The following is an 18,424-nucleotide window of genomic DNA, read 5'->3' as shown; positions in this document are numbered from 1 at the left end:
TAGTAATAAGGATAATAGTAATCATTCAACCAACAAACCATTCACAGAGCAACATTTCCAATCTACTCCTTGACAAGTGAGAAAGATAGACACCTATATCTATTTTGAATGATATAAAAAGATAATAGACACAAAACAGATAAATAGAATCACTTTGCCTTATCTGTGATTGAATCTAGAACGGAAACAGCTCAAAACTCAGCTATAGAAAATCAAGGTCATCACACTGGTGCTTACTGGACCAGAGAAAACTTAGACGATTAAGATAAGATTGTTTTATTCTATGACAGGATATTTATAGTGAGGTCCACGTTATAATAACAGTATTTGATTAGCAATTGCATTGCTATCCTTGTCTATCATACAACAAACCGGATAGCGCTATGTCTTTCTCGCTTTGCTCTGTTGCCAGATCGTCTTTTAACAATGTAGAATTAATAATTAATTAACAAAATATTTCATCTTAGTTATGAAAATTCATTATGAGATTATTGAAAAACATAACTTCTTGCTTAATAAAATATAATAGATTATTTTAATCGAGAATGAACAGTTTATATTACATCAATAAATCTGTATCAGCTACCGTCTATAGGAGTCATTGACAAGACAGAGGTTCGGCAACATTGTTCTCCTATCTTTCTCCACTGCCATTATAACGTAGACCGTATACGTAACGTATATGACTGGACATGAGGTCCCGCATTTTTTTCGGGGTTATACGATAAATTTATGGAAAACAAATTTATGTTATAAATTTAATAGAGTATTTTAGGATCAATTAATGCTAAACTAAATTTAATTAAACTAATACCAGAAACCATTCAGCAACATTTTCACCATAGGACATTCACATTTATTTAGCTTAGCACAGACTGGAAGTGAGTACAGGACCTAATTTGGTACAAGGAAAATGCACCAAGTCCAATTTTTCCTAACTTTGATTTTTATCAGCTTTTAATTAATTCTATAAGCAATGAATGTTAAATAATTAATCATCAAACAAATGAAGAATATTTAAGTTCTTGCAGTATGAAATTATTTTGTGAAAAATCACTAAGGAAATTATGATTGATGTTAGAAGTTAGAAATTGATTTCCTGAAAATTTTACTCCTATGGACTTAGTGGATTTACCTTGTATGTTCACGTAAAAGACCTGCATAGCACTCAACTAGTTTACAGCATGAGGTGACTGAAGACTGAAGCATCTACAGATTCCACGTCACATGCTAAAATTCTAGTCTTGTTGCATTCACCTTACTACGAACACTTAATTCAACTCAGTATAATGTGAAAGACCAACAACTACTTCATTTGAGCCCGGTTGCACAAAAGCTGGTCAAATTTTAACCGTGATTAACTTTTCGAGAACCAATCAGAGAAGGCGGTTTTGAAAAGACGGTTTCTCTGATTGGTTCTCGTGGAATTGATCACGGTTAAAATTTAACCGGCTTTTGTGCAATCGGCACATAGTGTTGCGTTGCTATCACAAAATAGGTTTCTAAGCTCAGTCTAAGCTCACGAAGTTATTATTGTTGAAATTTTATTATCACTTGAAACTTTTATAAATTAACGACTAGCTGTCTAATAGCAGTCTATTTATAGTCGCTAATAAGTTGTCGTCTAATAGTCGCTAATTTATAGAAGTTCTAAGTGAATTAATAATCACAGTTCGTGGTGGAATCCAAAATTGATGAATAATAAAATTATTCATATAATAATTATTATTGTTGCTCGTCGGTAGATTTTCAATTGTCAACCTTCCAATGTAGTTACTGTACAATATATAGCAGCAATATTAGTAGAGATCACATTTCTACCGATCATTCAGAATATAATATTTACTCAATAAAAAATGTATGTTTGATATCAGGACCTCGAAGTTTTCACAGTTTGTATGATAAAAATTACTATCTTTATCAGATATAAATTTATATAACAGATGAGATTGCCGTGAATACTATACTCCGTACAAAATTACTTTTGGAAGAATATGCTGCGCAGAGAAACGGAGGGAGATCAGACAAATACAGTGATGGATAGAGTCATAGGTGGAAGAGCAGTTGCCAATTTGTTGATTACAATCAGTCGAGTCAGTGCTTCTCTGGAAACTTCGTAAGTTTAACATGAGCGATTGAATACTCACTAGTTATTAGAGACCGCTGGCGGGTTCAGAACGGCAACATCGCCACCGTTGTATCCCTGCCACTGTATGTCTTCTCTGCTGCGCTTGTTCCTCCCAAGTCATAAGTAATTTTGTACAGAGTATAGTAGTTATATTTTCTTGTTGATGTGAGCGTGATTTTGGGTATGTCAAAACCACTGATTTATTAAAACAATTTAATATACAAGTTCCGGTGATTGATAATGGTGTAACAACCAAAACTATCATCTCAAATTGCTTTAAAAATTGGTTGTTTCAACAATATCAAATCGTTTCAATTCAATAAATGGTGATAGACGTTTTATAGCAATAGCTTTTATTTTGTTGACATTTTATCAATGATTATTATTCATGAAAAAAATAAGAAATGATGTAACAATGAAAAACCCTTTTAACCTTAAAAAACATTACAAAATTGAATGGATATTTAATTAATTTTTTTTTATTATTTATTTTTTTTGTATTTATTTTTAATGATTTTTATAATTTCATTATAGAATTCGAAATTATTTTAGTCAAAAACGACAATTCAAATTTGATATTAATCGATAAACGGATGTTTTTTACTCTGCTGCATCTGAAACATACAAAAAAAAGCAAATCTTTAGTCTGCAATAATATATTATATTTTCGGTATCGCGATAATTATATTATTGATACTGGCTATCCACAATGTGTTGACTGCTTTTTCTCTCTCACTCTTCACTCTATCTCTCTCTCACACACTCACACACTAGCAATTACTCTCTCTCTCCTCTCTTCATATACCGGTGCCTTTCTGTTCTAGCTTTCAGTCCCTGTAGCTAGTATTTTGAATGACAGAATAGAAACGTTGCCATGATAACGCTTTACTATACACAAATCATAGAAACTAGAAAATGAGCTACAGGTAGGTCATTGTATATTACATTGTTTTTCCTCTCTAGTTAATATAATTATTACAGATTGTTTTATTACAAGACGTATGAATGAGACCTTTGATCCTACAATATCATTGTAATAATATATATTCGGTTTGAGGTAACTGATGTAGAGTAAGCATGCTCTGCTTACAAATAATACCTCTGACACTTGAATAATTTCGTTTTGGTATTTTCTGTTTATGAAAGGGATATAGCTTGAAGCTATATCCGTAGGCCATTTGGCTTTTGGCAGTGCTTGCGATTTTGTGCTGCCATCAGTTAAATTGATTGGTTGCCTTTATCAAGGGCGGAGTTAGGACTCCAAGTACTCTCTGCCAATGAGAAAATAATACGATTGTATTCTGCGCCTCACGTCAGAATGGCCGTGGCCACTCAAGTACTAAGTGAACGTTAGTGACGTAATCACTTGGGGGTTGTATCGCTCTCATAGCTTCAAGTAATGACTCGTTGCACTCTCTAATATTTATATACCGTACATACTACTAGCCGTCAGGCTCGCTTCGCTTGCCATATCCGTCTAGCCAGGGTCCCCCTAGGTCCCTAGTCTGGACCCCCGTCTGAAGATGAGATCAGCAGGCTCGCTTTGATCGCCTTTCATTTGAGCATGCTTCATTCCATCAGAAAGTCAAAGTACTGAGAATACGCAGAGAAGCTGAGAAAAAACGCTAATTTTGGGTGTATCTTTGACGTTATTGCAAATTCCTTCTAACACAACATTATTACACCCTAGCTTAGCTTCTGTACTAAATTTGAACATTTTCTGTTCATTTGTTCTCGATAAAGCTGAGAAAACGCTAAAAAAAACGCTGGAAAAACGCAGATTTTGGGCGTATCTTTGGAAATTTTTCCAAATCCGTTCTTAGTGCGCCTCTAAAGGGCCAACTGAACATACCTACCAAATTTGAACGTTTTTGGTCCGGTAGATTTTTAGTTCTGCGAGTGAGTGAGTGAGTCAGTCAGTCAGTCAGTGAGTGAGTGCCATTTCGTTTTTATCTATATATATAGATAGATAGAAGATACAGTGTGAGTCATATGTATGGGAACCCCTCAATAAATTGGAGACTGTTGTAGATATAATACTGTAACTTTCAGGATAAGTTATTGGGCAAATACCCTACATTTTGACATACAACTGAATTTCAACCCCTCATAAGGGGGTGACTTAGGTGTTTTAACACAACTGAATATTTTAAATGTAAACACCCATTGTATGGTATATCATTTAAGGCCTTTAAAAAACAAGAAAGATGGCATGGATAAAAATTTCCTATTTTACTTTTATCCAAAATGGCGGCAGATTGAAGTTTCAGTTTTTAAAGAGATGAGGGGTTGTAACTCAAATATTTTGAATGTAAACACCCATTGTGTGATACATCATTTCAAAGGCCTTTCCAAAACGAGAAAGTTGACATTAATAAAAATGCTCTATGATACTTTTACCCAAAATGGCGGCTGATTAAAAAGTATCAATTATTTCTTTAAAAACTAAAACTTCAATCAGCCGCCAATTTGGATAAAAGTATCATAGAACATTTTTATTGATGGAATCTTTCTAGTTTTGAGAAGGCCTTTAAAATGATGTACCACACAATGGGTGTTTACGTTCAAAATATTTGAGTTACAACCCCTCATTTCTTTAAAAAATGCAGCTTCAATCAGCCGCCATTTTGGATAAGAGTATCATAGAACATTTTTGTCGATGCCATCTTTCTTGTTTCAAAAAGGCCTTTAAAATGATTTACCACACGATTGGTGTTTACATTCAAAATATTTTAGTTACAACCCCTAAGTCACCCCCTTATTAGGGGTTGAAATTCAGTTGTTACTAAAAGGTAGAGTATTTGACCAATAACTTATCCTGAAAGTTACAGTATTATATCTACAAAAGTCTCCAATTTATTAAAGGGTTCCCATACATTAGACTCACTCTGTATATAGGCCTACACAGCCCTATGTCTATCAATAATGTAGTCTATATAACTTGGAATAGATAAATATGAAGCAGAAATAAAAGTCCAGACGGAATTAATAGCGATTGGCGTCTGTAAAGCAAACAAAACAGTCTCGTCAGTTACTCAGAAAGCTTGTAATTTCCTCCCGTATTTCAGGCAAGGCCCCGATGACCCTCTGTTACTAGTACAACAAAGGTATTTAAGGAATTCACATTTTCCATAAAATTTTAGCCATCTTTATCAATCCGACCTCCCATCTTGGATCAGATATAACAATAATAATATTATTCAATTCTAAACTGGGTAATTTATTCAGTCTAATAAACTGAGACCTAAATCTCAAATTCAGAAGTCAACAACCTTCAGCTTTTGAATATTGAATTACACTATAAAAATATTCCAATGAACAAATAATGAATAGCTTCCCCATAAAGAATAATGTTACAAACAATGATTAGCTGGTGGAGCCGGACATTAAACTAATCCCCATCATAAATATTGTTACAATCAGTAAGCAACAGTCCACAATGAATGCTTTATGGACAAAAAAAGCGATCTTTTATGTGAAAGAATACAAAGTAATAAGTAAACACACATCCGGCTTCGTCAAACTTTCTCAGTCTTGTATGGAGCAAGTAATCATTTTGCACTCTAATAAATAAGTCAGTGATTATTTTAATTCATGATTGTCAAAAGTTATTTGGAAAAGGTTGGTAAACACAGTAGTTTTGTGTATGTGTGTGTGTGTGTTTTGTGTCTATGGGATTATTTATCTGAATGGGATGATACTAGTAATTTAATTATACCCCATATCTAAACGGTTTGCAAGTGATCCCACAACATGTTATTTACGAAGATACTAGAATAAATTGTACTAGAGTTACCAAAGACATGACAAGTAATCGTAAAGGGGAGAAGATAATAGAATTATGCGATGAGTTCAACTTAGCTAATTGTTGAAAATTTTTGCGTAATCAATGAATGTTTCTCAGATCATATATGCCCATTTGCGTAAAGTTGAAACGAACAGAGATTGAACGCGATTCTGTAAACCCCATGCTGCCGAAATTGAAATGGAAACGATTAGACGATTATCAGTATGCTTCAAAATTATCAGAAAGAGCTAGTCGATCAAGTCATATAGGCCTACCTCAGAATTTAGATAACGCTATGGCTGTACTGAATGAGCTTATCATCAATTCGGCAAGCAATAAATTGATACCTAATCACAATAAGAATATGTTTAGGAAGCAAAGCTGGTTTGATAGAGATTGTGAAAAATGTATATTAAAAATGTTTTCCCTTTTAAGATTGTTTAGAAAAACCAGCTCTGAAGTAGTAAGACACAATTATTTGAACGCGACCAAAGAATACAAAGAACTATGTAAGGAAAAGAGAAAATTATTCTTGAGAGAAATAGAGCTCAAATTAAGATCAATAAGAGACTCGAAAAAGTTTTGGGAACTGATAAAGAATTTTAGAGGTGTACAGCCATTGAATGTGTCATGTATCACGTCTGAAAATTGGGTGAGACACTTTCAACAACTGTACTCGCTAGCAAGAAGAGACACAACTGATTATGCAGCAACACTACTAGAGGATTGTCATCTGGATAGAGCTATTGAGATGGATGAGGTACATTCAGTTTTGAACAAACTACGTGATAATAAAGCCCCAGGAGATGACAGGATACCAGGAGAATTTTATAAAAAGTCACCACTTAAATATAGAGCTACTATTGCAGTTTTTCAATAATATTTTTTCGAGTGAGACCGTGCCTGCGGCTTTCACTAGTTCGATCATATTCCCTCTGCATGAAAAAGGCGATAATTCAGTTGTTTCTAACTTCCGCGCTATAAGTTTCGTTAACTCTGCTGCTAAAATATTTGTAGGAATATTACTGAAAAGAATAGAGGAATGGATAGGAAGCAGAGGCGTATTGGAGGAGAATCAGGCGGGATTTCGAAGAGGATATTCAACAGTAGATAACGTGTTTACTCTTTACAGTTTAATAAGTTATAAGTTGAACATTGAGAAAAGAAAAACCTATTGTTTCTTCATTGACTTCAAATCCGCATTTGATTGTGTGAATAGAGAAGCCCTATTCTACAAGCTTCATAATTTGGGACTCTCAAATAAATGCATACAGTTGATAAAAAGTCTCTACAACAATACAAATGCTGCAGTATGGTGTAAAGGAGGAAAAACAGAAAGTTTCAACATTGAGAACGGATTAAAACAGGGCTGCTTGGCCTCACCTTTGTTGATTCTGATTTTCGTGCATGACATATGTGAGAGTATAGGTGGAGGCCTATCTATATAGATGATGGTTTCAAAATAAACGCTCTTCTATACGCAGACGATATAGTAATTTTTTCAGATAACCCAGTAATGTTACAGAGAATGATTAATAATTTGAGAAGATATTGTATGCGATGGAATCTAGAATTGAATATGACCAAATCAAAAATAATGGTGTTTAGGAGAGGGGGAAGACTGAGGAGAGATGAGAGGTGGTATTATGGAGAGGAAAGACTGGAGGTGGTGAAGGAATATAAATATCTGGGAGTTACTTTCACACCTGCTCTATCGATGCGTCCACATTTTAAAAATAAAGTAACAACAGCAAAATTTGGTATAAATAGTGTATGGCGTAGGCTTATCTTAAATGACGAGGTACCAATCTCTAGCAAGTGGCATGCTTATAATGCTACAAGCAGAGCAGTGGTGACTTACGCGGCTGAGGTGTGGGGTTACGTGCAATCGGAAGAGTTGGAAAATTTTCAAAAGTTTTTTTATGAAGAGATTGCTATCCCTACCAAGAAATACGCCGAACTACGTCATTTACCTTGAAGCTGGAGTAGATACAATGTGGGTGAATACTTTTGTCCTACACTTCAACTATATATTAAAAACGCTTGCGCTGCCTGAGCATAGATTTTCGCGAATCCTCAGTGAAATATTCATCAAGAAGAAATGTGGTTGGTATGGAGAATGGCTGAGACTTTGTAGAGATAATAATATAGACTGGCCAGATAATCTGCAGGAAAAGCGTGAGTGGAGCAGAATGGGTCAGCTATTGGTCACTAAAATTAGACAAACGGTTCGGGGTAAGTGGTTGTTGGATAGGGCTAATGCTGCGCAATTTCATTCCATGTATGCCCTGTTGAATAAGGAGGAAAGTCTGATAAGAGAATATATAAATGATAGGAATAAGCGGAATTTTATAAGTATTATTTTCAAAGCTAGAGGAGCTCTATTCCCGCTGAATTACAGACCGGAAAGACAGGAAGAAACACACAGATGTTCAATGTGCAATAGTCAGGAAAACGAGGACATGTTTCATTTTTTAGGTAGATGTAAAATTCTAGGAGAGATAAGAAAGACATGGTTCAATAAGTGGAGACTGGAAAGAAGAGAGGCCATAGAATACTTGGATAGAAAGAATTGGAAACTTTTGGTGGGGTATGTGAGGGCGGCTCTGAGGTATAGAAAGCAAATAATAGAAGAGTTCAATTATTAATGCTTTAATTTTTATCCTCTAACCGTTGGTCATTCTCTCTGTGATAAATGGATTGTTTTATAAATATGAATCTTTGGTCGTGTATACTACTACCGAGCATCCATCACATATAACAGTAATATTAATCAGATAAAAACGGGTGTATTTTTTTTTTTTTATTTTTTTTTTATTAATTTTTTTATTTATTCTTTTTCTCTATCCTCATATGAATCAGGTGATAGTTCAATATTTGACATTTAAAATCTATTCTTTCAAAGACAGTCTGTTTAGTTATGAATCGCAAACCAAGCCAATTTTATATATTATTTTTTATTATTACTGTATTATATAATTTATGAAAGCTTTTTCTTTGTCTCAAGAGTTAAGTATTATAATTATCAAGTTCGGCTCAACTTCGGCTGACGGCAAAATGCCATGCCTAATGAACTGTTTACTTCTGATTTACTGTTTATTATTATTTCAATTTGTTTCTTTGTTTTCTACATTGAGAACTGTTTGAATCGTTTTGTTGAATAAAGTTCATTTCTATTCTATTCTCTATTCTATTCACAGTAGATTTGAGACTATTAAACTCGTTAATTCACAGTTATATTTCAAGTGCAGACATGAAACTTATCCTTAAATCTCTTCAAGTACAATAGGCAGCACTCACTGAACAAAAATTTCATGAAGTTGAATCTAAAAAGCATCTAAGGTGGATTGTCCTATTTTTAAGCGATTATAGCCCAAAATGAAAATAATAGCCCACTTGTATAATATTATGAATCAATTCAAATTCTTTGAGAATCTTTGAGTTCATATCATGAAATCGAAGATATTATTTTACGAATTGTTTATTACAGTGCATAGGTAGCTATAGTTGGGTCTGGGTGCTTTAAGGTAGTAATGTACCTTATTAGTTAGGCAGCCTATATTTGCTAACATGAGACCTGAATATTTCTGATCTAAGCTCCATTCATTGAGGCTTTCCAGTTATCAGGGGTGCCCAGCCCCCCCAAGGCCAATGGCGCATGCCCCCCCCAATTCAAGTGTAATGCCCCCCCCAATCCATGTGTAATGACCCCCCCCCCAAAGTACCCCAACTCACAACTCTTTAGTTTTTAACATTAGTCAGTGGATGACAATAAAATTCACATCTTAAGGTGCTTACAGATATAAGCGCCGCGAACATGAGCAATTCACTTTTAATCAGCTGATGCCAAGCTTTTTATATCTGTATTTTACCGTTTCTGTAAAAATACAGATATAATCAGCTGATTAAAAGTGAATTGCTCATGTTCGCGGCGCGTATATCTGTACGCACCTCTACATTCTAATCTTCCAAAGGACATTATTTACCTTTGGTCTTGTGAGGAATTCTTTCTGTTTTCATAATATTGTAAAAATATATACCATCGTTTCTTATCTCTTTAAAATAGAAATAAAGTATTTTTTTGATATTATTTTTGAGACTAGCAGTGCACCCGTTCTTGTTCGGGAGGACTAGAAAGAACTTCATTACATCAGGAAAAACTACATGACACATATTTTAATAGGATATTAAAAGATAAGTAAGGGAGGCTTTGCTTTTTAAATGTTAAGGTTACTTATAAAAAGGTGAATAATAATATCATTGATAATTCTTTATTGCAAAAGAATATTGCATAGCAATCTTGGTAAACATTCATACAAATTTGGAACGATTTTATTCATACAATATATAATTTCGGCAAGTTTAGGTATTCTAAATCCTATACTATTAAACGAGCAATTTCTGTTTAGATGTTTTGATGTTTAAATTTTTAGATGTTTATATGTTTGTATTTCACCGGATCTCGAAAACGGCTCTAACGATTCTCACGAAATTCAAAACATAGTAGGTTTATAATATGAAAATTCGATTACACTAGGTCTCATCCCTGGGGAAACTCGCTGAAGGACATTAAAAGAATTTATTCATCCTTGGAAAAACAGCTGATAATTTCGGCGTCTGTTGATGATGGAAGTGAGTGAGCGAGTGCATGTGTGTGGGACTGAGACAAAATTGTGACTCAGCTGTTGAACTTTTGTACATAATTCAATCAGGTACTTAGTGACAGTTGTACAAAAGCCGGTTAAATTTTAATCCTGATTAATTCCAGTAGAACCAATCAGATAAGCTACCTTTTTGAGATGGTCTTCTGTGATTTGGTTCACGTGACATGAATCAGGATTAAAATTTAACATGCTTTTGTGAGAGAAATTTTTGCATTCCTCTGCGAATTAATCTCAATCCACTGTGATTAGATAGAACCTTTCTGTATGGACTATGAATATTTATTATAATTTCTTCTTTCTAATAATTTTTATATGCTTTTGTAGGTACTCTAGAGCGGAGCTCGGTGCCCCGATATTTATCATGAATTGGAATAGGTTGTCACTGATGTTGTGTTGTTGGTAGTATTTACTTTTTAACATTACAGGAGTAAATAACACAAGTCGAACAAAATGTATCTTTAAATGGTTTGGTTTTTGGAATAAAGATATCATCTGAACAAGTACATTTTGTAAATTCTATCTATTAATACCAAATATCGGGGCACCGAGCTTTGCTCGTTATTTATTCATTGATGAACAGATTTATTTCATTGATAATCATTTCTTTAAAATGATTGGGGAAGTACTAACAGGCACAGCCCAAAACTGTTACTTACCCGAATTTTGATTTATTCACTACGAAAAATATATTTTCTGTGATTTATTCACAGACGAAATCATCATCTGTTTTTCCAAGGATGAATTATCCTTTTCATGTCCTAAAGGGAGTTTTCTCAGGGATGAGACCTAGTGCAATCGAATTTTGATATCATAAACCTTCTATATTCCGAATTTCGTGAAAATTGTTAGAGCCTTTTCCGAGATACGTTGAACATAAATAACCAGATAACCAGATATAGAAATAGAAAAATATAAACAGATATACATAAATTGCTCGCTATTATAATAGGATAACAACTTATAGTCCAGTCAAATGGTCGTTTTTCAGGAAACAGCCCCGAAATAATTTTTTTCGATGGTTCTATATATATTTTGGGGCGCTGAATTCTAATCTGAAATTTGCTGACACACCAGAAGGTGACTTCACCGCAAAATTTTGGATTTTTTTCAAGTTTTCCATTTAATCTCGAGAACCTTGAATTTTTCGAGAAAAAGCATTCTCTACATAATATTAAAGATAATAAATTTCCAATGAATTGAGTGGTCGCGCAGGACTACTTTTTGGATTTTATATATGAAGTGTTCCACAAGATACGCAACTTTGAATGTGCGAGAAATTTGTGATATTTTCCCCATTCTCACAGTATGGCATATGCAACGTTGCGTATCTTGTGGAACACTTCAGATGCAAAATCCAAAAAGTGGTCGAGGTTGTGATGAATTTTCTCCTCTTTTCACTCCCATGAAATATACTTCTGTTTTCAATACCGTTCAAAAGTTACAGCCAATTGAATGATGATCTTTATTTTCTCATTTTTCTTGCGATTTTACTGTTATTAAAGAGTCTCTAAAATGAGTACAATGCATGATAGAAACTTGCGATTGGTCTTAAAAGAGAGAAAATCTCATGCTCTATAAGCTGAGTTGCCCTAAATTGATATTGCATTACTGTTTATATCGAAAAGCTGTCGAGACTGTGAAAAATATCGCATATTTCTTACAACAGCAAGGAAACTCAAACACAGGACCATTAAAAATTAAAATGAAGCAAAGGAAATCAGAATAATAGTGGATGATGAAGTTATAATTTATTTTTGTCAAAGATTTACCTTCAAACTCATAGGCTTAAAATTACTAAAATTCCTGCATACAAAATATTATCAATTGTGCTTATGCTTTATATTGAGTTACACTTAGCAAAATATAACATTGTAAAGGTGGGAAAAATTAACTACATTAGGATATCTCTATTTAATACCTTGATTTTTTAATCATAATTCAAAATGTTGACATAAAATATACAAAAAATCATGCCCCCCCCCAAAAATGTTGATGGCGCAAATTGCGCCATGCCCCCCCCTTGTGGGCACCCCTGCCAGTTATCATATGAAAGTTTGATATTCTTATGAGACCAGACTCCTGATTTTTGATACTTTATTTCCAGAGTACATTATAAATAAATAAATACATTTCTGTGTAGTGTGTAATACATTCTGTGACTTGAAACCCCTCAATCATAATTCATAATTACCCCCTTATTTCCGAATACCTTATTTCTTACAATTAAAAAGAAAATTTGACAATAGGGATAACGTTTGAGGAAAAGGTATGTTTACCTTTAGTATGTTCAAAATAATATTATAGTACTATAGACTGAATAAACAAAATAATTAATTTGTGGTATTACTTATTAATTAAATTAGTCTCTTATCAATCATAAAATATAATAGCCCAATAATAAAACGGAATAGAATAATTCTTATGGAAAATAATTATGATTTGAAAACTCTGCTAACGTTTGAAGAAAACTGCTTGCTCTCAATATATAGAGGATGGATTTCGGTTGCTGAGGTCTTCCTGTGGAAGAATGGACTATTGTCACCAATCTTCAGTAATTTTGTTCATAACATACCGGAGTAAAAAGTCTTTGAAATGCAAAAATATTCAACTTTGTTTCCATTTTCAACTAGCAGGTAACCCGTCCTCCACAAGGATGCATTTTAAAACTTGACAAACTGAAAACTATACGTAATGAGATCTTGAAGAATTAAAGATAGGCCTATAAACATCCTCAGTTGATTAAGGCTGTGCAAAGGCTAAAAATAGACTTTTTACTCGTGACATTTTTCGATTTGTATTCATCCAGCTATCAAAATGAAAAAGTTTCCTCAGGAAAATATTTTTCTACTGATCATTAATTACTTTTTGAGATATGAGCGCCTAAAGTTTAAATTTTGGGCAAAACATTTCAAATTCGGTAAGAGATAAATCCATGAGATTGAGAGGATATATTCTTCATAGTATTGTTGATCTAGTAAAACAAAAATTTTCTGATACTTGGTGAAGGTTCCTATCAATAAGGATAATCGAAACGTATTGATAAACACATTAACTAGAACCAACTATCATGCACTTTTGGATCGCATAAGGAATGAAGATTGGGAAGAAATCTATACCGTGAATGAAAGCATTGACACTATTATGGATAAATTTGTCGATCGTTTGACCAGTCTCATCAATCAACGCTAGAAGGTAAAAGAGATACCTAACAGACTTCGTCCCCTGAAGCCCTGGATATCTGAAGGCATCATAAGATCAATAATCACGCGGGACAAAATGCATTCTAGACTCAGAAGAAATCCTAATAACAATATCTTAAAGAATGAATATAAGGCTTATCGTGATGGTTTGAATAAGATGATAAATCATGCAAAGGAAGTCTACTATAAAGGGAAAATTGAAAATTGTAATAACAACAGCATGAAGTTGTGGAAGTGCATAAACGTAGTAATGAACGTAGTAATAAACGTAGTTATAGGTGAGGACAGTATCAAGGACAAGAGTACTGAACTTGATGCTCACTCCCTCAACAATTATTTCACAAATGTGGGTAAATTACAAGCTCAAACTATCAAAACCATAAATGATCAATCTAATGTAACTAACTTAAATTCTTATGGTCTTCCTCAAGGTACTTCACAATTAGAAGGTACATTTATCTTCCATAAATGATCAATCTAGTGTAACTAACTTAAATTCTTATGGTCTTCCTCAAGGTACTGTACTTTCTCCCATCCTTTTCATACTCTATGTAAATGACTTTTCAAATTTAAGACTTCTAAACTCAACTGTGATATCCTTTGCAGATGATACTGCAGCTATTTTTCACGGTAATTCATGGAATGAAGTTCATACCATAGCTGAAAATAATATGCTTTTAATTAAGTGGTTAGATAAGAATACCTTAAGTTTAAATATTGAAAAAACTAATTACATAACTTTCTCTGCAAATAGAGTAGGGCAGCCTAACGAGAATAAAGATTTGAGACTCCATTCTCAGTGCAATTTAAACTTGGGTAAATGTGATTGTTTCCTCCATTAAAAAAGTCACTAATACTAAGTACTTGGGAATCATAATTGATGAAAACCTTGAATGGGATGATCATATTAAATACATATGTAGAAAAATTAGATATTAATCTTTTAAATTTTACCAAGTTAACAGAATTCTTAATAAGAACCACCTGAAAATGATGTATCATGCTCTAGTCAAGTCAATTCTGCAGTATGGCATAGTTGTTTGGGGAGGCTGTTTCAACTGTCATATTGCTGAATTATTTGTAGCACAAAAACTGATAATTAAAACTATATTAAGCAAACCCAGGCTCTATCCAACGGATATGGTTTTTAGTGATTTTGAGGTTATGACTATACGTCAATTATACATAAAAACCGTAATTGAGTACTTAATAAAATATAGATCCGATTTTCCTCTCACAATAAACTCTACACTTAATTATTATAATCTAAGGGCCACTGCTAACAAATATGTAACCTATAACACTAATATTGAATGTATAAGGAGGCAGTTAATTTACATAGGTACTAAAATAATAAACCTCATTCCAAATCACTTTCTCATGGACAATAAGATCAGTGGAAAAATTAAACTGGATATACAGTAATTTCTTCTTCCATTTAGATATATGACTCGAGATTTCTGCTCTAGCATTGTTTTTTTCATTTTTCAGTGGACTCGCTTACCTTTATTTTGAGTACCTATTCCTCTGTTTTCTTCCTTCCCCCCATTTCACCCTTCCTTTTTTCCTCATTACTTCTCTTCTCTTCTTTGCCTGCCTATTACATGGGAAACCATAGTTGGCTAAGTATCTTCCTCTCTTTTTTTTCTCTTCTCCAACACACCCAACCACAAAGCCAATGGTTTTTATATTTGTAACATTTTATTGTGTTTTATTTGTTTCGTAATTCTTTATAATTTTGTTTTGTCTTGTTTTGTGTGTTTTTAATAAATTGAAATTGAAAAATTGAATTTACTAAAAATAACCAAAAATAACTTTTAGTTAAGTTATTTTTTGTGAATTGAATAACTTTTTCAAATATTGATATTTTCAGAAAATTTTTGCTTCACTAGATCAATAATACCATGAAGAATCTATCCTCTCAATCTCATGGATTTATATCTTACCGAATTTGAAATGTTCTGTCCCAAATATTCAAACTTCAGGCACTCATATATCTCAAAAAGTAATGATAGAAAAAAAAATGTTTTCTTGAGAAAACTTTTTCATTTTGATAGCTTGATGATATACAAATCGAAAAACTTTGAAAAATATCACGAATAGAAAGTTTATTTTTAGCCTTTGAACAGCCAGTTAATCAGTTCAGACGTCAAACATAATTTTCCTAAACCGTACGTGTATGAGCCAGTTCTTTATTTTATTATAGTATAGATTACATTTTTTTATGTACCGTACAAAAGTAATTTTGAGTTGGAAAATGAGTGATTCCGTTATGAAAATTGAGTCAGATTTTGATGTAAATCATGCAATAACATTCAAGTCACTATATGTATGATATGCACAAGGATCAAACTAATTTTAGGAACCTTTGTTCAGTGAAAAAGGAAGAAAATTCAATTTTCGATTTCCCACTTGCAAGACAGTTATAATCATATAGGGATGTTTAACTAGTTGGAAATGTCAGGCATTGGATAGTACTCCGTATCCTGATTGAAAACTGAATTGGATCATTTATCGGTTTAAATTCGGAATATAACACATCAAAATAAATGCAGCTATAGCTTAATTTAATCTTGGTGTTGAACTTGATCCAAACTGCTATTGAGCCTTAATATAATAGGGGCATTTAGCATTAAACCACAGTTTAACAAATAGAATAAATAAATCGAAAACTGGATTCACCTGGAACTGTCGGTCCAATAATCTGTTATCATTATCATACATCACAGTAACACTATCAAGTTCATACAATTTTATTCCTTCTCATCGTTAAAAGTAATAACTCGAATTATCATCGAGTACAGTATCTCTAATTATTATCTCTATTAAGTTGTCATTAATCAGTGGTTGATCTGTATCACAGGTTAAATTAATGTGCATGCAACTGGGCTTGTATGGAAAATTAAAAAAATATGATATCATTATATTTGTCTATTATCTACACTGAGAAAGTAGAAAAGCTTTGTAATCTACATGACTAAATCTGTCTAATCTTATAATCATTTTTCATTATCACAGTTATTCTACATACTATCATTCACAGTTATCATTATTTTATAATATCCCATTATGCAACATCACATAATGTGTTAAGCTAATTTCTTTTCTTGTCATTTTTCGTACGATACGTACGGTATAGTTGAATAATGTTTTATATTCTTCAACTATTCATAAGCCAAGCGCATTAAAAGCATATGAGCAGTACATGGAGTCGAAAGGCATAGTGCATCCAACAAGACAAGTCTTTCAAAGCAATATAAAAGAGACACTAAACCCAAGTATCTACAGAAAAAACTGATTATAAATCAATGAAAACAATACCGGTATAGAACTTGTAGTACCCGTTCTATTTAAAACATTTTCAATTTCATTTTTGTCAATTAGAATATTCAAGACATAGGCCTATTACAAAATCTTCATAATATGACATCATTAAAAATTTGATTGAATAAACATAATTACTCATACATATACTTGAATAAAATATAAAATCTAGGCATCACCAGCAAAAATAAAATCTTTGCCCGCTGTTGAGAGTTGCAAAACAGTAAAAGAAAAACATAATATTTCGAAATAATGCAGAAAATTTAGGTTAAATTTAATCAATAATTACGATAGAAACTTTAGAACAGCAGGATCATATAAAATCAACAGATATTGTGCAGAGAAAAGACTATAAAATTAAAATTAAATTGCTATATTTTAAAACTATAAAACAATAAATTCAACAACTAAGATAAGATTTCGACTTACTATGGCCATTTTCAAGTTTTAAATAAAAAGGGTACTAGAAGTTTTATATAGTTTTTATTAATTTGAATAAAGTAGCCCAAGTAAGTGAAGTGATTTTAAGAAATATGAATAAACAATAATTTTTGACTCACCATAGCTGAGTTGACAATCTCTGGTGATCTAGGAGTTTAGGAGCCTCTAGTGTACTTTGCACTGGAAAATGACTAACATCATGCAGGCAACGAAGATGCAGAGCAGATAAAAAACTAATAATTCATACACTAGGTTGAATGTAATCTCTCCCTCGAGAGGACCATCTCCATGAACTTGTATTGGTTCGCGGGGCTCCCCAATGATGAGACGTTGGAGGTCATGCATCACGGCGGGATCAAGATTATCTTCGTCTTCCGTCATATCTTCTAGCTCTTCGATTCTTTGGAGTATAATATTGATTAGCCTTTGTTCGTCTGCAGATAGAGATAGGTGATCGAAAGAGGGAAGCATATTGCGTAACCTAGAACCACACAGACTATGCTAAAACGATTGAATATCGAGAGAATCAGACGCACGTCTTCACAGGTTGCCGATTCAAAGCTCAATGAGCAAATGATCCAATAATCCAATGAGAGCGCTGTGATCACTCCCCTCCACAATTGATATAATGACGTAGCCACCAGTGTTGCCCCAGAGAAAAATACTGGTACAGAATGGAAACTGTCAATAAAACGCCTATCTAACCAATGATTGTGTTCATGGGAGGTTGCGGTACATGTACGATTTCGAGCAAGGACACGAAAATGCGTTCGGTGGGAGCTTTTGACAGTTCAGGTACCGGTCGCCATCTTGGAACAGAGTGGAGTGGTGCATGCTCACTTGCACCGCGTACATGCTAACTTGCACCACTCGAAAATTA

The 18,424-nt window shown here is 33.3% G+C and overlaps 1 long non-coding RNA gene across 1 annotated transcript; it reads right to left on the bottom strand.

The window, feature by feature from the left end:
• Positions 1 to 2,464: 2,464 nt before the first annotated feature.
• Positions 2,465 to 18,139, bottom strand: LOC120354860. Its single transcript, XR_005573256.1, has 2 exons — positions 17,664 to 18,139; positions 2,465 to 2,742 (listed from the first exon to the last, which is right to left on the bottom strand). It is a non-coding gene; the product is annotated as an uncharacterized LOC120354860 (long non-coding RNA).
• Positions 18,140 to 18,424: the final 285 nt, after the last annotated feature.

The sequence above is a fragment of the Nilaparvata lugens genome, chromosome X, assembly GCF_014356525.2.
Source record: "Nilaparvata lugens isolate BPH chromosome X, ASM1435652v1, whole genome shotgun sequence".
NCBI classification, from domain to species: Eukaryota; Metazoa; Arthropoda; class Insecta; order Hemiptera; family Delphacidae; genus Nilaparvata; species Nilaparvata lugens.
Note: the sequence above shows the minus strand (reverse complement) of the source record. Positions and strands in the feature narration are given on the sequence as shown.